The 20832-nt window shown below is 52.7% G+C and overlaps 1 protein-coding gene across 7 annotated transcripts in view; it reads left to right on the top strand.

Annotated features, from left to right (window-relative positions):
- The window catches only part of LOC119460676 (plexin-A4-like), a 356289-nt gene that overhangs the window by 180293 nt on the left and 155164 nt on the right, over window positions 1–20832 (top strand). The window contains exon 1 of one of the 7 annotated variants that reach the window (XM_037721721.2): window positions 15319–16068. The exons of the other annotated variants lie outside the window; for them this stretch is intronic. The gene's annotated coding sequence lies outside the window, so the exon portion shown is untranslated. Of the gene's footprint in view, window positions 1–15318; window positions 16069–20832 lie in introns of those variants that run through there. 7 annotated transcript variants of the gene reach the window in all.

Here is a 20832-nt window from a genome sequence, read left to right as displayed (position 1 = left end):
CAATAGCAAATCTGCCGAGATGCAACTGAATAACATGCATGGTGATTTTTGCAAGCGTGAAGCGAGAGCCAGTTGCGAAAATGTGTTTTGTCACCTCCGCGTATGGATCCTGTATAGATATACATGTATTGAACAAAGCGCATAGCTACCCAATGCCTGTGTTATTTTAGGATGATATTGCGACACCGCAATTTTTCTTAACACGAGGTTGCGTGCAATTCGCAGGGTTTTAAAGGATAGAGGTATAGCCCAAGATATATACAGTATTGGACACTACGCGGCCGCCGTGGCTTTGTCGCGGCGCCCTAGGTGGTCGGCTATAGCCGGGGCGCAGAAACGTTGTTTCGCTTCACGATTTCGGACTTGACAACCGCGCCCGCAATGGGCCGCAGAATGTGTCGAAATTGGACTCACGAATCGCTCTGTATAGTTGGTCATTCCTGTATCGCCGCGGTGATTTCGCTGGGCCGGCCCCACATTTTATTTGCGGACGTCGTGAGTCTCGCGGTCTCGTCGCCTCGCCGTGTCAATTGGTTCGCGCGATGGAGAGCCCGCTGCATCTCTCATATGCGAAGCGTTAATGGAGCTCTGAGGGTGGCGCCCGCGCTAAAGAGGCGCGGAGAAATATCCATCTATATACCCCTGTGGCGCCCCTTTCCTTGTGCTTATCATTATTATTATTTTTTAATATTTCGCGCGGCCGTTCTTCTTTGGACACCGCTCGCCCACTCCCTTCTCTTCGCGTTTCCTTTTCTGCGATATAATGGGAGCGTACGCCCCCGTCCGACCATTCCGGCCGGACACGCTCTCTCGTTCGCGTATAAACCGCTTTCTCGAGTTTTCGCTTCCGCCTTTTGGCTTATTCGTTGCCCTGTCCGACGCCCGTCACTTGGCACTTTCTTTATAGCGCGCTCGCTCGCTCGCTCTCGCCAGTAACCCTGTCTCGTTCGTGCAAGGAGGAGCCGTTTCTCTATCTCCTTTGATTCACCGTCCCTTTTATATTATGCTTTCGCGTTCTAGCCGCCGCCGGCATCGCGCTTGCGCAACGTATGGACGATGAAGAAAAGTGGCGTGTGGCTGTACAGTGGCGGCGGCGTGAGGCTGACCGGTCGGGACGGCCGATTCTGCCGGCGCTCCATTTGGGCCCATTGTGACGCGGTTTCCGTCTCTAGGAGCTTTGAAGAGGGCGTCGGCGCGATCCCGATGCCCTCTCCGCCGGAGTAACGCTCCCTGAGGTAAGGCGCGCACCGACCGTGCTTATGCGGAGGTTGCGCTTCATGTCGGGTTTCGCCATGCGGCCGTTTTATTCAACGCCGGCAATCACGGCCGATGCGTGGAGGAATATGCGTGCACGCATATTGGACGCCGCGGTCTATTAGAGCGACGACTCGAAGCGTATGGAAGGACGGCACGCAGTGCTTCTTTGTTTCTTTCGTGGCTTTTGAGTTTTGTGTCAAAATGGCATTCGTAGAATAATAGTCCCTTGTGTCACACTCGTAGTATTCGCCGAGCTTCTATAACCGGACCAGCCTGGAACTTCCGCCTACTCCTTGGCCGCTTTTGATGTGCGCGGCCAACGGAGCAACAAAATAGACTTGCCGCGATCCGCGCTATATAAGCGGCTGCTGTGGCGGTCCTCGGTAGCAATACACTTTTGAGGCTTGCAGCAGGCCCTTTCCCGATGGCTTCAGTATATGCGCACACGACCGCTTCGGACCAACGCCGCCGAGGTGTTCCGACGCGCCTCTCTTGAAGCGGCGGCGGCTTCAGAAAGAGAGATCCAGCTGACTTCGCCATTCATTGTGGCGCCAGCTGAACGCCAACGCTTCTCTCGAACCGACTTCAAAATAAAGTTCATTTCTTATGCAAGCGGTGGGACGCTTGTGCCGTTCTCCGGGACTTCCGGGTCGTGTGTGCGAGCAGCAAGCAATATGCCATCGCCGCAGCTGCCGACTTGCTTGCTTGCATTGGGGCGGGGAAATGAGTGACACCCTGCACCGCGAGAGGTCTCCTCCTCGCGACTGATGAATGCTGTTTGGGTGGTCGTTGTTGGTTGTTAAGGTGCGCAAGTGGCCGCATGTCACCGCGGCCCAACGCATTCGCGAAAGGACAACGGGCGCGCGGTGTCTTGTCAGGCGTATACCGGAGCCGTCCCGGTGCGCATCAAAAACGCTTGAATGGGCCAGGAACACTTGATTGCACTTTGATGTTTTTTCTTTCTACATCCATCGCTGTTCCGGTGACTTCATCAAGATTATGCCGCGTGCGTCCTTATCACCGCGTTTGTATTGTCAAACAAACCGACAGAAAAGCTCCACGCATTTCTCCCGCATTTTTCCGCTGTTCTTTCAGAGGAGTGAGTATTTAGCTGAATGTCGCGCTGCTCTATCACCGTTTCCGTCGTCGCGCCGGTGACAGAGCCTCGTCACGTCAGAGAGCGACCAATCGAGAAACTCTTGAGCAATGCCGACTGCCGCCGAGAGACCCCTGTGCATGTCCTCTTTAATTCGTGAGCATTGGGAGTTTCAAAGTGTACGTGTGTGAAATGTAGCAAGCCGGTCACGTGGTAGAGGTAGATAGGGCATGATAGAGCTTAGAAGAGCGTGTAGTGTAGGTGAGGTGGTCTGCTCTGGTGCACTGCCAGTCGCACTTCGCTGTTCAAAGAGACAGCATGTGTGTCGTAATGAACAACAGTTTATAATGTGGTGAACGCGATTTAAATCATGGATGCGGGACCTCAAAGAGGGGCGACGTAATGCTCACGCATTTCTCTCGCCTTTTGCGCTATATCGCCACTGAATTTCTGCTGCTACATGCCCTCACCAGTGCCGAGTTAGTCGTCGCCGTAAAAATTTCCCTATTTTTAGTTGAACAACGCATATTAACGCATATATGGAAAAATTATTCGTAATATAAGTGGTCATTCCAGCTAAAAGAGGTTTTTCTTGTAAGGTTTGCGTGACAACTACGGCAAGTTAACTTGGTTCCATGCCGAACCAAGACTTAGTCTGTCAGAGCAGCTTATTGCCAATGTTTGCATCCATACATGTCGTAACGCGCTGTTGTTTTGGCAAGGGTGTTCTTTCCCTTAATATACGATCCTGATAAGTATGAGAGGGACAGCGAATGACTTTCTTGCGGAATGTTTTAGCTTCAGTTGGTTTTATTCATGCGTGCGAGAAGTGTGTTTACACGCTAAGACCTACTGAAGGCAACCTTTCATATTGCACGGAGGGGTGGTTACAGATCCTCGTAGAGCAAGTGCTCTGCTTATACATGGCGTACTCGCTTGCACCATTGAGCACCTGTGGCTGGAAGCTCCCGCTTTCGACAGCTTCCATTTCGCATACTGTGTGCGGCGGTTTCGCGGCGTTCCTGCTTCGAGAATGGGAACAGATGTCGCCGCCAGGTTTGCTCTCAGGAGCGCGGCGCCATTTTTTTTTACCCATTGGATCCGGCAGAGAAAGATGGCGACTGCGTCTTGCCTTGGATACCGCATACTCGTATATACCGTGCGCGCAGAAGTCTTAGCTTGCGCGCTGGCGAAGGGTTTTTTGGAGCTTGCATGCTTTCGAGGCAGGCGCTGTGGGATCGCGCGCAGCTGGTGCGCGGAAATGGGCCTTACGGTGCGTCCCGTCGTAAACCAAAAGAGGTGTGGACCCCCCGAAGCTGCGCGCGGTGGGGAAGGCTCTCCGGTTGCCGATCGAACGGCGGGCAGCGGAAATCTAGCTCGCCTCAAGGCAAGCGCCCGCTGCCAACTTTGCAAAGTAATGTCGTCGCGTCGCTACATGTGGGCGCATGGGAAGGCTTGCGTATACGCATGTCGTTTGCCTTATTTGGGTTGCTGTACATGGGAGAATCTCTTATCGTTCAGCGCGTTCTGAACTTGTGGCACGATCGACAGGTGCACGTTTCTCTCTCTCTCTCTCTCTCTCTCTCTCTCTCTCTCTCTGTGTGTACTTGTCCTTTTTTTCCCCTTACCTTTCTCATTTTTCTCCAGCCGCTTCCATTAGGCTGAACAGAAGGTACTTCGCCAGAGAATGCGCTCTAGTCGTGAAAGCTTTGTAACGGTACCGTATAGATCGCTTGCTATGCAATGGGTAATTGAAACTACACCCGCGCGCGACGAACTTGACTCATTATAGCATACTGTTGCGTAGGCAGATGAGCGTATATGCGCAACCTCTTCTTTTCTTGTAGCCCTATTTTTGGCTTAAGTCGATGCGGACGATGAGGGCCAGTGCAAGGATTTCACTAACGAAGAAAGCCGTATAAGTGGAAAAACTTTTCGATAATGTCTGAATACGAAAAATTCGTCGACGATTACGATTTCCTAATGCGAAATTTGCGCACAGCTCTATGCGTGTTTTCATTTCACGATATATTGGCTGGCGCGGACAATCTGTCGTGCGGTGCGCGTTGCAAACGGAGCGAAGTGTGGCGCGACTGCCTCGCTAATCGGGAGATCGCGAGAGGCAGCGCGTGGGTGACGCGTGGGCGCTATTCACAGCAGCCGCCGCAGACAGACCTCCGCTCATGCAGCGCTTTGTTTCCATGCAGCAGACGCGTGCTACTCTGGCGCTATCTCGTAGCCATCGTCGCCGCAAAGCCCGTCTTGCGCGGCACTGCGCTCTTCTTCTCACGCTTTCGCCATACCCTCCCCCGCCTTCCGCCTCATAGTAACGCTTCACGCTCCTCCTCCGCCTGCCTCCTCGCGCCCTCTTCGCTGTCGCCGTCCTTCATCTCCCGCTGCGCTCTGTGTTCGCTCGCTAGGTTGCGAGGCACAACGCCGACGCTCGCCGCAGGAATTAGAGCTGCGCTCCAGAACGCTGAGGATAATCTGCAAGGGGAGCATTGATGACAACACTGACACTGACATTTCTGGAGCGAGGTTGACCGCTCTGCATGGGAAACTTCAGTGCGACTCGCCGTCTACGTGTTCGTACCAACAACCGCATCTTTCAAGTTTCCGACAGGAGTAGACGGGTGGTGCGCTGCGCGACTGAAAGATGGCTAACGGGGCTGTTGGAATTTGTTGGAGCCTGCAGAAGTTATTTGAAAACTTCTTGAATGCAGTTGTTTCTGCGACTTTTCGGTATATGCGTCACATCGCATGCGGAATTGTATGCAACATTGTCTCCTGCTTTGTGTGAGAGGCGTCTTGTTCCTTCCAGCATCAGTGACGTCGGCCACGGGCCGGTACACGTCAGGGCGACAGCCATCGACCCATCGGCCCCGGACTCCCTTCTCCGCATGCACAAATGAAAGGGCCGCGCATGAGACCCAATCACGGCCCAGTTAGCCGGACAATCGATTAAAGCTGGTAATTAGTCTCCGCGCCGTCTCCTTTCTGCAGAAGGACGCGACCCGTCGAGCATTCTAGCTAGGCTTTGTGCCCGCGGGAGAGTAGAAGGGAGCTCGCTCACTGGGGGATAAACGAAATTACGCATCTGTCTCTATCCCCCATCCCCTCCTTTTTGAGTTCCGATCCGAGTCCGGGCTAATTAGGACCCTCGGGGCATGCAAGGTGGGGAGAAGGAGGTGGTAGCGCTTTGCGACGCTTCTTCTTCGGTTCAGGCAAGCGTTTTGCAAACGCGGCGTTGAACGCGCCAGTGTGGCTTTCCGTGGGGACCGCACATCTGTTTTTCGGTTATTTTGACCCGAAGTCTTTGCCATGCAGTGTTCCTGTTGGAGGTCTTGTATAAGTGCGTAGACGCGCTCTAGTACGGTTCGCAGAAAGTGCTCGCGAGAAGTTTATCAGCTACTCGATCTTCTCTCCCTCTCTCTTCTCTCTCTCTCTCTCTCCGTTCTTTTATATTGAATCTACCTCTATCGAATCTATCTTGGCCCCTTCATTTCACCCTGATAAGCTCCTTCGCTTCGGTGCTGAAATTGATAACTCGGCTGGTGTAGCTCAGACACCTATTTGGTGTGGCGAGTGAGCACGTGTGCGCGATCTCTGTAAACCCATCTGCGCGCAGTCCGAGTGCCCTGTCAGGTATGCACCGAACTGCATGTACAAGGACTCTATAGTCATTTCCGTGGATAAATGATAACGTCAACAAGGTGAATTCTATGAAACTTCAAATGCCTATGCACGCTGTCACACTTGTAAAAAAATGAATGCCGGGAATGCGCTTGCAGCCGTTTCTCTCCGTTTCCCCTTGATGCCTGCTCGCAACGCCGGATCGGAAGCTCGTTTTTCATCTTAATAACTCACGCATTGTTGTGGCATTCTTGGAGAGAAACGAACGGAGTATGGTTACAAATGGAGTACCACGAGTTCAAAACGTTTCGTCAAGCGCGCTCCCTGATTTGAAACCTGTTGCTCGCCTCCATGCGCTCACCATGATAACAGATTGCTGCCCTTTAACCTTCAGTGTCACCTAATTATTTCTGCGCTTGATGTGCGCCCTAATTTACGCGTCATCATTTAGATGACGCAAGAAGAGGAACGCAAAGGAGAAATAGAAGTCTTGCGGGCAAAGCAATACACACGAGGATCTGGCACTATTCAGTACGAATGAGGACCCAGATGTTCATACCGTTTGAGCTTCGAGTGCTTACATGTCCGCGAAATAAACGACGGTGGAAGAGCCCTGACTGCCTCCTTCTCTTTATTTTTCTAGCACTCGCCCTCTTTGCATTCCTGTGCCGCCATTCATCATCGCCATTAGCAGAAATCAAACGAAAAGAGCTTCGGAACCCAGTGAATGGCTGACTATCTCAGCACAGCGGTACAGGGAGCGGAAAGGGTGAAAGAAATTGGGAGGAAAAAAAGAGAGTGAAATGGAGAAATACACACAGAAGGGTACTGAGAGGACAGAAAGGGAAAATGGACAGGAGTCGTTGAAGGAGGAGCTGAGAGAACACACTTTTTTTTTTGTTTTTTTTTTTGCATTCTGCATTGATCTGCGCTAACGTGAACATTGTGCTTATCGCGCATATGTGTCAATCAGCCGCGTTTTTGTTTTTGCACTTATCTCCTCTCTGTTCAGTAATATAGCGTACATAGCTATGTTGTGCTTTTGTATATAATATTTCCCTTCTTTCTCTCCTTTGTTGGTCTGTGGTAAAGTTGGGTCTTCCACCGTCAGGTGAGGCAGTTAAGCAATGCCCGTTTCTAGAACCCCCCCCCCCCCCCCCCCCCTCCATCGGAGTTGTACTCGGCGAATACAACCAGCACATAAATCCGCGCCGTATGTGGGTTATACGTGGCGGGTCGGTGGTGCACTTTTATTTCGAGAGGGCGACCTTTGACCTGGCATCGGGCGCCGGCGGCTTCTCTTCGTCCTCTTCGCTGGCCCAGCGCGCACGTCGCATGCTATAGCGCGTAGTATATACATAAACCCGAAGCGGCGGCTGTGTCGATGCGGCGGCGGCGTTTGTTTGCCGTGTCTTTACGTCGATTGTCTTCTTCGCGCAAGAGCGGCCGCCTGATTATTTGCCGCGCTTCATCGATTGCTCTCCCCCGACCCTTTCTGATGCACGCACAGTGTGTGTACGCTGCAGCTCCAGTTTCGCTTCTTCCTGCTTGGCCGAAGATGGGCGGCGGCGGTAACACTCGGTGCGTCGTCCCGGGCTCTCTCCTCTCCATCTGCCGCCGCGAGCCTCCTCTTGTCGTTGCTCATTTTCTGCTTTCGTTCCGGTCGAGTCGCAGCGGCGCTGTTTCAGGGCTATCGTCTTCTTTCTTTCCTTGTTTCTTCCTTTGGTTTTCCTCGCTACCCGAGTTTTGCTGCGGTGCGCTGAACACAAACGTTCCTTCTCTCGGTGCGATGCTTTGTCTTCGCTTCTTCCTCGCCTCGTGTAGTATCTGGTTGTTTGTTGTTTCTCCCTCTTCTTCGGCGTCCCGGCAAGTGCGTGCTTCTTCCATCTTGCTTTAGTCGTCTTGTTGCTCGGTTTTCTCCAAGTGCGCGTGGAAGTGTAGCTTTCTTCACGCTTCGCCTGCGCGACTGTGGCACTGCTTCTTGATTGGCTCGGTATAGCTCTCCCGCGCTTGTCCGTTTGGCTTTGCCGTCTTTCGCGCCCGCGGAGGCGTCTTCTCGGGGGCTGTTTGCGTTTGTTTTCTTTCTCGTTTTGTCTTCCGCTGGCTTCCTCGTGAGCGGTGAGCGTGGCTTGGGAAGTATTGCGAGGGATGAGTTATCGCCGGCGCTTTCGGATCCGGCTGCGTCGGTGGTGCCGGACGAGCTTTATTTCTGTTGCCCGCACACAATTCAGTGTCATGCCCACCCTGGCGATCGCTGGCCGCTATTGCTGGCTGCTGTAGACAATCCCGAAGGCTCAGCGCGGTTTTGCAGTTCACGAGAGGCGATCGCTGTGGAAGAGGAGGTTTTGGTGTTAGCTTTACGTTTTGTGTGTGTACTAGAGTGCTCGAAGGACGTATACGAGCAATGAAGGTATGCACAAATAATTTCAGTTTCTGAACGTCGTAATTTTCTCGCACCAGCGTTATACCGCGTAACATTGAAAGAAAACGTATTATAACTCTGGCTGTTAAAAGCCACGAATTCGATAATTAAGCACCGGTCTTGGAACCACTACTGGTTGTATCGGTTCGCGATTCTTAACATCGCTAAGCCCGAATGTGTCCAAGGTGTTCCCTTATCTTACGTTCATTGCCCTTCCATCGCTTACGGCTATCTGAAAACTCGCCTTTGCACCTTTGTATGCGACCTATTTGTTGGCGTTTGCTCCTATACCCGTCAAAAGCGTTAACACTAGCAGCAATGCTGCTTATGCTGATTGTCCTGCATGATGCTCTTTGGCACTGCACATGGCTGCATGTAACACGGGTGGGCCAGCGATGTCGAGCTCTCGGTCGCTATATGTCTCCCAACCTTTCTTTAGAGGCTCCACGTTGAAGGCCGCACACAGCCCCCCCCCCCCCCCCTCTCCCTCCCTGACCGCTGCCAACCGAGTGTAAGATCGCATGTGAGCTATGCGCCCATAATCTTAGCTTCTCCACTTGGCACAGACCGCGTATCACGACTCGCGTTCCTTTGATCTGCCTTTAAATAACGCAGTAGCATCCGCGGGCCAGCGCGTCACATATATCTTCGTCTATTCGGGGCCGTCTTCATTAATGAACGGCGTCGTGGCTGCGCGCGGCGCCGAAAGCTACAATTGATAGGTCCGCGCCGGAAGCTGCTGCAACACCGAGCATCGTCCGTACACGCACGCGCGTGCCCGCCGTTCTCGCTCCGAAAAAGCAGCGAGCACCACCACCACCATTACGCTTTTATGAGCGCGCCGGCCGCGCAGGCCACCGACACAACGAAGTTGGGCCTGGTCTCACCGACGTCGGCAGTCGATCCCCGTCGCTTTTGGCGTGTGGCTCGGTCGGTATAGCTGCCGGCCTTGCAGCTTCTCGTATAGCCGTTCGTTGAGCAGCGAAGCGGGTGTCTGTGTCTGCTTTTCTTGTTTGCGCATGCGTGCGCGGGTCCGTGTGCGTAGTGTATACGTGCTCGAACGCGTGCGTGCGTGTGTTCGTGCGCGTGCGTCGAGACCCGCAGGCATTCCTTATTCAAGGAGGCCGTCCGTTATCCGCCGCCCATTCCGAGCTTTGCAGCGTGTGTCGTCCCGTTGCTGCCGAAGGGAATGGGCGAGGGGACTGGGGAATTCTTCTGGCTGCTCGGCGGCGGCGAGCTGGACTAGAAAACGAAGAATGATAGTTCTTCCCCACGGGCACTGGAGGGGGGGTAAGCATTTATCGCGCGGGGTCAGGACCTGTCGTACTCCGGCGCTCTCTCTCCTCTCGCAGATTATGCCTTTCGGATCGTCTCTCGCTTCTCCGGGACCAGTCTGGCATTGTGGGACCCGTAATAGGATTCCTCGCAGGTTTCATTCTTACAGGCGCGTGCTTTCGCGTGCACGGGCACGTTCGCTAATGCTCGAACTTTTTTTTTTTTTTTTTTTTTTCGTTTTGCGTCTCCGAACTTACATCCGTCGCGCCTGGAGCAGTCGATCGCACTGCGCAGCGCGGCCGAAATTTGTCGATTTGTCTTCGACGCCTGTCTTCGTGTATTGCGTTTCGTTGAATCTTGAAGTTTTTCGTAAACCGAGAAAAGGAAATGAGGAAAATAAAAACGCGGGATAATCACCTCTTTCCTTGAAGCTTGCCGTAACATGAACTTGAAATATGAAACGTGCATTGATTCATCCTTGTTATTACGTATATGCAATCGCTCACAATATTTCTCGTTTGTTGTCACCAACGTTTCCTCTGTTGTGCCCAAATGTTTGCGCGTGCGAGTGCCTGTGTCATCACTTCCTCGTTAGGCTATTTTACTTGTACTTGAGAGTGCACTTTCACTTGTACAAAGAGGGGGATTTTATTGTCGGATAAGTCAGAGCGCATATAAGCTCTCGCCGATCTCTCTGTTAATCTGCGTTAGGGAAAAGGGGGAACGTTCTCACTTATACAATTCGCCCAGTACTGCACGATAGTTTGTCGCAGTCATTATTGTCACTCAATTTCTGCGGCACACTCTTTATCTCTACAATCTGCTGTCGTGACGTGCCTATAGTATAGCCTTTGTCAAAAGAAACGGATCCGGACAGAGCTTACAAAGTTATATTGGGTGCATCAGCTTTTCCTGGTTTCAGCTCTGTTGTGTCGCGCCCTCTGAACTCCTGGTGCAAGGAAGTCTCCGAAACTGGGGACGAGGGTTCGCATCCCCCTTCTTTGCTTTGTAGCTGTGCGCGCTCAATGGAGAACCGACGAGATTCCTTCTCTCCTTTTTTTTTTCATTTTTCTTTTTTCTTAGAGAAAGGTGTACGTCAGACTGCATTACGCTGGACCAAGACATATGCGGGGTGATAATTTTTAAGTTATACGGATTTTTTTTTAAAAATCGTCTGTTGCAGATAACATAATTATAGTCCGTGAGCTGGATTATTTGTAGAGGCGAACATTACTTGCACGAGACATCGAAACACATCTTCAACTAATTGGCAAAAGTTAACTAATGGACTTCTTATTAATTATTTCACGGTACATATGCCAATTTACGACGGTAGCTGGTGAGATTGCAAGGCGTATCGACTTGGAATGAATTCCCAGAATGACACCAGTTTAGATATATGTGCCATCAAACTCGCCATAAAAATGCAATGTTCCACTTATTCTTTGAACAAAAGGCTAATTTATGCATTGAAGCACAAAAGTAAATGGAACGGCCATGTATTTTCCTCACACTTTGGAAAATAATTTCTCGCAACTGGTGTCATCCTGGAAATTCACTTCAAGTGGATGATGTCTTGCAAATTCACGGGCTAAAATTCGTAAATTGCAATATGCACCGTAAAGAAATTAAAAAGAGTTATTAGTGAATCTTTGTTAATTAGTTGAATATCTGTTTCAATTTCTGTTGTTAGTAATGTCTGCCTCTTCGAATAATCCAGCTAAAGGACAAGAATTATCCTATATCTGCCATAGGCGAATTTCAAAAATTCCGTAAAATGTAAAAATCATCACCCCGTATAATACATTCAGGCTATTTTGAAATCGTATACATTTATTCTCTATCAATGCAACGTGGAGCACAGAAATACATTGAATCAATTGGTTTCGTCTCAAAACTCTAGATGTTATTCGGACTCTAATGCACATCGTATAAAAAGCCAGCAGTGAAGTCAAGACTAGTCATATATGTTCGCACAAGTTGGACTTAAAAGTGAATAGGGAAGCGTTTTCTAATAGGGAAGAGCGGGGTCGTAGCCTCATTTTCTCATTGCTTTTATTGTAACCGAAGCAAAAAGAAATAAAGTCAGTCACAACAGTCAACACCTTGAGACCTAAAACTCGATTGGTCACCAAGCTGGCCTGTCGGTCCGTTCATCGATCGATCAGTCTACCGATCAGATAACGGTGACACATATTCCACGATTGGAGGTCTCTTGATTTGCAGAACAGCGTGAACTGGCTTAGCTAGAGTACCGCCCGTGTTATCGTCGACGCACGAGCGCGAGACGCCTTGTTTCGCTGCGCCGGGTAGCGCCGTCGGGGGTGTGCAACGGCTGGCCGTTGTTGGCGCGGCGTCTCGCCTGCTCTCTCTGCTCCCCGCGGCTCGTCCTCCGAGGCCCGTGTGATGTGGACCTGCGGAGGACCGGCTATTGATGCGGGCTCAAGGCGAACGGGTCTTCCACGTGGGAAGAAGAAGAAAGACTCCCTCCTCGGCTTTGCTGCCGCATTCTTTCTTTTCTTTTACTTTGCCACGTTCTGCCGCATTCTCGAAGCGTTGCGGCACGTCTGTGCCGGCTGCCAAGCTCCGCGTGTGAGGATTGTGCATTCCCAAACTGGAAGGGAGCGGGGGAGATCGCGCTGTCGTCCGGAAAGCGCGTTCTCTGTAGCCGTTTGCGCGACACGGCTTGTGTCTCGAGTTGTGGATGTGTTCTTGACCACTTGGTGATCCGCCCCCTCCTGTCTTGCGCGGTGAAAACGCTTCCGGTGTTTCTTAGTGCGACGGGACTCGGCGCCGTCTCTGTAGTTAGCGTTTAGCGTGTGAGCGTTCGTGCGCTTTGCGGGTCCGTGGAGCGTGGCCTCACCTTTCTCCGTCCAGCTTCTGTAGTCTGCCGGACCTGCGACCGGGCCATCGTCTCCGGTTTATACAGAGTTGTGTCACACTTACCGAAGCAAAACTGGATTTCGACGACTGCGTCTGATAATCTGACGTGGCATCTTGCCGTTCTTTACGCCAGTGAAACACGGCCTCTCGCAGAAGGGAACGCAAACAGCAGTCACTCGCTCGTTTAAATACCGCGAGTGCAGGCCGTAACCTGCTCTAAGCGCGTGCTCGCAAAATAGCGCGGCGGCCACGCTGCAGCGGCCGGGTCTTAATGGAACCGTAAGCGGTTTTTCTCGCTGCGGCATCGGCCGGATGGCAAAGTGAAAGTATTCAATATTAAACGCACGGCGGGCGACCGATGCCATTGCACGCGCGTCGTCCCGGTGATGCCGAGTGCGCGACGAAAAGCTGCTTTTCGAAAGAACCCCGGCGCTTACTCGGAGCACCCCGGCTTCGTCGTGCTCTCGAGCCCTAACACCGTGATAAGGTCGACGGCGGTTTCACTTCGCGAGCCTGAAATATTCACAGCGAGCTTTTAGCTCAGTCTTTAGTCTCTTCGCAACACGTGCCACGACAACCCCCATGCTTTTACATTTTTGTTTCCCGTGGCTCTCGAAGCTTAGAGTAGATCCCACGCTGTTGCTTATATACCTGCGTTGGTGGTTTGCGAAACCACACGCGCTGTGTGTGTGTGTGTGTGTGTGTGTGTGTGTGTGTGTGTGTGTGTGTGTGTGTGTGTGTGTGTGTGTGTGTGTGTGTGTGTGTGTGTGTGTGTGTGTGTGTGTGTGTGTGTGCGTGTGCGTGCGTGCGTGCGTGCGTGCGTGCGGTGCGTGCGTGCGTGCGTGCGTGCGTGCGTGCGTGCGTGCGTGCGTGCGTGCGTGCGTGCGTGCGTGCGTGCGTGCGTGCGTGCGTGCGTGCGTGCGTGCGTGCGTGCGTGCTCGTTGTCTCCCCCATGCACGTGAACGACTGAACCGAAATCGATAGGCACATGCATGTTAGATGCTGCTCCAGTCAGGACTCGGGTGACTAGCGACTGCGGCTCGGCAAACCGGCGGAGAAAAGGCGAGGGGCTTGCCTCTCGGTTTGCGCCTGTGAGCGGAACATTTAATTGCGGCGGAGTTGCGCGTCGCCGGTGTGTTATAGGTGGTTACCTTATGTGGGACGCCTTTTAGAGATAGCGAACGTAGATGTCTCGCGTAAGCTAAGCTCTATATATAGAGGTGGCTTATAGAACCGGAAGATAGCGTACGGGTCACCGGGCCACGCGCAGGACGTTAACCATCTCCAACACCGAGGGGGTACGTCATATATATATGCACTAAACTGCGGGTCTTGGATTGCTAAGATAGGTTACGTTTCCTAATGCGGATGTACACATAAGATTCCCAACTCGGTCAATGCGGATACCTCAACTATTTGCAATATGAGAAGATCCATCTGCTCTTGGCGCTATTGCGGTCTTTATCTAAAGGAACGACCTAATGGTTTGCTGTTTACCTTCGACTGTTTGAGTATAATCCGCGTATTTACCGCGATATGAACGATGACCGCTGCATTTGTGTAATCACAGTTTCGAGAATGCTTGCTGAGTGGTTCACTTACCCAAGGATATAATCGAAAAGGGCGAGAAATGGGTTGGTCGCAGCCGCCCGTACCTCGGAGGAGGCCTGCAAGTGTGGTGGAGGGCACCTGAACTGTCCCGCGTCCAGAAGGCGAAGAGACCGAACTCGGGTTCCGCGTCTGTTGCTTTTTGAAAGCTCGAGATCCGAAGAGAGAGAGAGAGGAAGTCATTAGTTAAAGGCAGGGCGGTTAACCAGGCTGATCCCGCTAAGCTATCCTGCACTTAGGAAAGGGGATTGAAAGATGAGAGGGTAGAGAGAATTTCGCACTTTGCACTGGTACACACACAGTCAAGCCTTCGTCGCTGAGTCAATCACAAGCGGTCATATCGGCTGGTGCATTTCAAGAAACGCAGTATCGCTTTTGTAACTTTGTACATAGCAGACGCACGAAATCTCTTGTCGCCGAGTTCGGTCGCACTTCTACATTGTCGCTTACATAAAACATTTAGGTTTTACTTCGATATCTTGCAGACCGACATGTAACGGTGCGACGTGGGCGGGTGAATCACGGGATGCTCTCCGATAAAGCCATTTCGCGTGAGTCCCGCGGGGTGAATCAAACGCGCTACTACTTCGCTCGACGGTTTCCAGGCTCTGTTAAGTTAATTATTGGTCGGCTGGCTGCGTGTCCCGATCCTGCTTTATTGCGTCGTTTTCCATGTCTTTCTTTCCTCTTCCTTGCTTTCTTTTTTGGTGACTAATATGTTCGCGGTGCCGTTTCCAACTCCGAGCCCCGATTCTCCCTCACCGCTGGAAGAGAACATCTCGCCGGTTGAATAATGGACGCACTTGGGCGACCCATGGCGCCTCCACAAAGGCTTCGCTCGGCTCGCAGTGCGGAGAAAGGCGGCCCAGTAACAATGGCCCAGGGAGAGACACTCGTAATTAGAAATTCAGTGGAGGGAACAACGGGGGTTCCGTCGAACGCCGCTCGGGTGCGGCTTCACTGGCGATCCGGTGCCCGGGAGCGCCGGTAGATGGAGGCACCGACGAGAGAGGCTTCTCTCTTCCTCTCTCTACATCTCCCGGCATGCCCCGTTCGCGATTCTCGCCCTCGCCCGCCCGCCCGCTTTCGGTTCGGCCAGTCGTCCTCCCGCGTCGCCGTAGTGGCGCGCCGTCGTTCGTTGCAGTGCGCGAAGCGGTGTCTCGTTGCGAGGGGTGTGTGTTGTGTGTGTGTGTGTGTTGCGGGATGCTTGGGCTGGCGGCTTGACTCCCAGCTCGGATTGTGTCATCGGTCGAATCGCCTCGCCGTTTTCTCTCGTCATCGTCCGCCTGTGAACGCGTCGTTTCCGCGCAGTCAAGTAGGCTGAGTTTGCGTTAGTCGAGGACGGTGTGACAGAAGCGGCGAAATAGAGACGTCGTCTCCGATCGAAGGATTGTTGCGACTGTCTTCTGAAGCCGAGCTCGGGTTCGGCTTCGAGACCTCGTCCCGTGCGGATTACTGGTGTGGCCGATCACTGGAGACCTTTCGCTGTGCAGCGTCCGCGGCGCTTCCACTGGTTTCGCGTGCTTTGTGAACAGGTGCTGCTGCCGCCTGCATACCAGCGCGATCCCCCCTTCTGATCGGCGCCTGGGCTCCTCCCAGCTCGGCCGCCGTCCGAGCGGGTCGTCCGCTTCCTCCTCTCCACTGGCTTGCTTCTCCCCTTGGCAAAAACCAGCTCGCGCCGAACACTGACCTTGCAAGAAATCGCTGGGTTGGCCGTAGCTGAGGTGTCTCGTGTGTTTGACGGTCCCTGCAGGAATACGTGGTGTATTTTTTTTTATTTAATTGTTAAATCTTGACATCGGCGGTTGTGACCGTACTTCCACGCATGCTGGATTAGACTCTTCACACAGCTCGTGTTCGGCGCACCGGAAGACAGCCCATCTGCGACGTATTGGTAAGATCCGCGTTTGCACCTCGATTCCTTTTTCAGGTGACGTCGTGCGACAGTAGCCTACCTGTGATTGGTGTCATTCGAGGGCGCATTTGAGCCGACGTAAAGCTCACTTGAAAGGGAAGCGGATAGCGCAATGCACTACACATTGCGTAACTCGCGTGCTAGTGTCGTGGTATCAGGAGTAAATATTGACTGGTGTGCTTTTGGCTTGTTGCGAAGCGCAGAAGTTGGTGTAGACGCGTGCCTACCCACGTTTGGCAGCACTCACGGAAGTCACTGAACCGGTCGCAGTGATGTGTTTTCACCGCTCCTTACGCGTCACGTTGCTCTCTTCCATTGCGTGCCTTGGTGCTTTGCCTCAATAGCCGTTCCTCACACACAACGTGCGCGACTGAGCTGCCCGCATTCTTTCCGCTTGTGAGGGCCCCTGAAAGAATTAAAAATAGATTTATTCAGCGCCATTATAGTCTATTGAACTGCTGTTTAACGCTCCTTTAATTTACCACATTGCTTGGATATGAGCGAGAAGAATTTCCAGTTGCGGCCCAATGGACGAAGCACTGACAGCGATAGAAAGGTTTAGCCTCGAACTCCTCAGATGGTGTTCCTAACTATACGTGAATCTGACTAACGCGGCCTACGCGCATGCGCAATGATGCGCAACGCCGTGTTCGATCACTGCTATTGTTTTGAGTTACTAATATTTGCTAATCTGAGATTTAGAATAAAAGCCATGCGCTGTGAATTTTACGTTTCACGACATTTTGTTTGCGGGCTGCCATTCTCTTAAAATTCGGAGGAATAATTCAGTCGGAGAACGTGAGGCCTGGCCTGACAATCTTTGGCGGTTCAGTAGTGTTGCACATACCGTGCATATACGACATGCATAAACATGTACCGTACACCTACCCAAATATACGGAAACGTCACGGCAACGCCGACGACGACGGCGAAAGTTCGCCTGGAGTGCCCATGCATATAATTGAAATCGCACTAAAATGAGATAGAAAGAAACAGCATGAGCTAACTAAAGCAAGCATGGAGACGTAGATTGTCGATGTCGCCCTAAGGTTCACAGCGCAAAACAGAAGTATTCTATGCACATTTAGCGCAAGGATACCGGTCCCCGCCACACAGCTTCCGATGATCGAAGCATGGGACCACCCGTCGAATCCGTGTCTCAGAGGCAGCAGCAAGCATTCGGGCGTTGCCTCGGCGCCGCCCGTTCCTTTTGTATCCTCGTCGCTCCGTCGCGTGCGGTTAAATTCGGGGGTCGCGACTATTGTCCCGGGGCACGGCGGCCGTTATCTCACTCCTTTCGCCATCGTGTGTGCGCGCGACGCTGCGTCGGCGGGAGGAATGTCGAAGCGTGTATGGCGCCGCATTGGACCTTGTTGTGCCGACGGCCGTTTTACTTTTTTGAACTGCCTGTGCGCGCCGCCCCCGCAGTCGTCGACGCCTTGCACGAGACTGCGCCTTTCTTGTTTCCTTAAACATCACATAAGAGGATCGGGCTAGCAATTGTCTTTCTAAAAGGGGCACCGTGCCACCCGCTTGTAGCGGAGAGGGAAGGAAAGGGAAAGAGAAATGAAATGTAGATCTTTGTGTCTGTGCAACACATACACATTCACCCTTGCGGAATGACCAGGAATCGTTGGTTGGCCCTTTGTCTGGGACAGGGCCGTGTCTTACCTCTTGGCCAGCATCTCATTTTACACGCTGCCCAACACTCCACGCGGCAATATAGATATGGGAATACCTCAAGAAACGGCCGCTACTCGCTACACCGCAAAGAATTTCTTCGAACAATTTTCTTCGTCTCTTTCCCAACAGATAGACGGACGCTCTCCAGGACGACGAAACGCCCTCAGAAATCTTGCTCCTGACTCAAAACTGCTTTTCTCAGTAAACTCGTTTCTCGGACGCCCGAGTAATGCAGTGGGAATGCGTATTGCACTTTCGCGTCGGAGCGCGTCTGGAAGCCAAGAAATTGTTCGCCGCGCCTGTTGTCCGCTAACGAGCCCTCCCCCGTGCATCCATCCATGCGGCGATTGCGCTCTGCCCTTTCGCCAAGCTGCGACCGGCGGCTGCTGCCGTCGTCGTAACGGCGTCGTTTTGTCCGCGGCGACCCCGTTCCGTGCGCCGACCGACTCGTTTGTGTGCCCCCGACCCGCGCCTCTGCCGCCGGCGAACGGGGACAGTCGGCGGAGGAGAGCCTGCGCTTCTGTCGTCGTCGTCCCCCTCCTCGCTTGCAGGAACGTTGTTGCACTGTGCGGCGGCCCGCGTGGCTCATCTCGCAGCGCGACACAGCACGCGGAAGCTCTTTTCGGCGCCTGGCATCGCGCTCAAGGGAAACGCTTTGTCTCTTGAACCAAGCGGCGTTCCCGCTACGTCTGGCCGGTCCCGCGAAGCCTCCGGGTCGTCTGCATGTTCATTGTGGGCCCCCTTCGGCTGATTACGGTCCTGTCGCGCCCATTGGGGCGCTGCGGCTTGGACGTGTTGGGTGGCGTGTCCTTCGAGACGAGGAAGCCGCCGCCAGATCTCGGAGGCCATTCCTGTGGGCTCGGCACGCTATTCAAAGAAAGTGAGGAAGAACTTACCGACAGGCCACAAAGGAAAATGACGAATCCCTGGCGTTGCGCTGTTCACTTCCTCGATCGTGTATCAAATCGTCATTTAGCTATTCTACAGCAGGATCACGAGGTCACGGGTTCAATTCGCGGATCCGGCGGCTGCCGCACGTCGATGCAGGCGGAATGCGAAAACGGTCGTGTATCGCGCTTTGGGCGCACGTTAAAGAACCTGAGGCGGTCGCACTTAATCCGGTTTGCCCACCACTGTACATCTCGGCGTCTGTTGATTGCTTCCGGGCGTGCTTCGGCTCGTTAACACCCATACTCAGTCGCTACGTTACTGATAAGTTTAGCTTTAGCCCGAGGCACGCCGTACCGATTCCCGGTGTTGGCGGTGGTGAGTTCTAGTTACAGGCGGATTTATCCTGGCGATCGAGGCCGGCAATCGACCCGCCTGAGCGTCTCACAATGTTAATGTGGTATGTCACTAAATGTCTGTGAAACAGGACTGTATTAAGAACGCAAGAAAAAGACGTGAAGCTGCTTTGCAAGCTCTAACTGAACGCTTGTGGGAGCACAATGTATTGCAGGCACGCGTCATGCGTCTTTGCGACATCGAGTCGTCACATATCCAGTCGTATGTAACTGTCAGGCGTCTCAACTCAGCCACAAATTATGCAGTTGGTCTCGAAAGCTTCTGAGCAAATCATTTGAGTGAGATATACCGCTCGTCTTGTTCCGCTCTTGGTGAGGCCGGGCGAGTTGTTTGTAGTCGTTTACCATCGGAGGGATAGCCGCGCTTGTCCGCCCGCATTCACCTGGTCAATCTATAGTGGGCACAGTGGACGGACGAAGGTCGGTTTGCCTCCCTGCACAAATCGACGCGGCAACAAGGGCGCGAGGGAAGAACGATCGCGCACACCGAGCGGGGTGAGAGGGGTGGGGGTGGCCAGCGCGCCGGTATGACTCATCGACAGCTCGCGGGACCGGCCCGGACCGGAGCAACACCACACCGCAGCGGGCGCCTGTTGTGCCGAAGAATAGGCAGGGGAAGTACTAATGGAACAAAGCAAAACGTTCGAAGGGTGCCTATGGTGCTCGCTCCCGCTTTGGTGCCCGTAATCTTGTGAGCTGTTTCCCTCTCAGCTGAGCCTCCGCCAAACTTTCTTTTCTTTTTTTTTTTTCGCGCTTATCTAGGCCGTTTTCAGTGCCACAACTATCTCGACGCAGAAAAGTTGTTGCGAAACTCCTTGTATATACCTTTATTTTCTTTCTTCTTCTTTTTTTTTTTCATTCTTTCCCCCCCCCCCCGGAGAGCTCCCGAAAGAAGTGGCAAGTGTGCGCTCCGCTGTTACAAACCTCGAAGAATGAACCAGCTAGCTGAGTTAAACACCCCGTCTAACCAAGGTTTTGTTCCCTTGGCCTCTGAACTGCCAGCACACGAGAGAGCGGACGTTGTTGTGGCGGAAGTTGCAAAAAATTAGTTGCTTCCAAGCGGGAGTGTTTGAGGCGTCTATATACCTGGCGATATTCGAAAGTCAATTGTAGGCGCCCAGACCTTCCGGTAACTCGCCGGTCTTGTGAACGTGGCAGTAATTTACATTTGCTCCCCAATTTACTCGCTGTAATATCAGGCTGAGTCACCTAAACATTGCGGACCGTGTACACACCCTTCGTATGCAGAGAGTGCGTGGCGCCTGTTCCGTAGCATGACTTCTCAATAAGACCGAGTGGCCGAAATATAAACCGAGTCCATTGTGGCGCGCCCTGTGGACTTGGGACATTAGGGCTCAGCAGTTCTTCCTGCTACTATTATCATCGCGATCACATTATCGATTTTGACGACGAAGGAAGTAAGAATATTTCTGGCTCTTCGTCAGCCGTGGCCGTTAATGTTTCGCGCGACTTGTTTTAATTCGACAACGAATGGACCGGCAAAATTGCTATTTGCTATCCAACGTTAGGATTAAAACAAGCGCGCCCAACATGCGTGGACGTGTCCTGTGTTTTTTGAAGAACAGTGGTCGAATTAAGAGAAGAGCCGAATCAACCAACGTCGGGTAAACGGAAGTCGGCTCTGCCTACTTGCCACGATAACTTCAGCGCCGGCCACGTGCCCTTCCTCTGCTCGCGCATCGGCGAGTTTGGCCGCAAACAAGGCCGTATTCTGTTGGTCTATTAGGCGGTCTCG

Source organism: Dermacentor silvarum, chromosome 8, assembly GCF_013339745.2.
Source record: "Dermacentor silvarum isolate Dsil-2018 chromosome 8, BIME_Dsil_1.4, whole genome shotgun sequence".
In the NCBI taxonomy this organism is placed as follows: domain Eukaryota; kingdom Metazoa; phylum Arthropoda; class Arachnida; order Ixodida; family Ixodidae; genus Dermacentor; species Dermacentor silvarum.
This window is presented reverse-complemented; position numbering and strand designations above follow the sequence as displayed.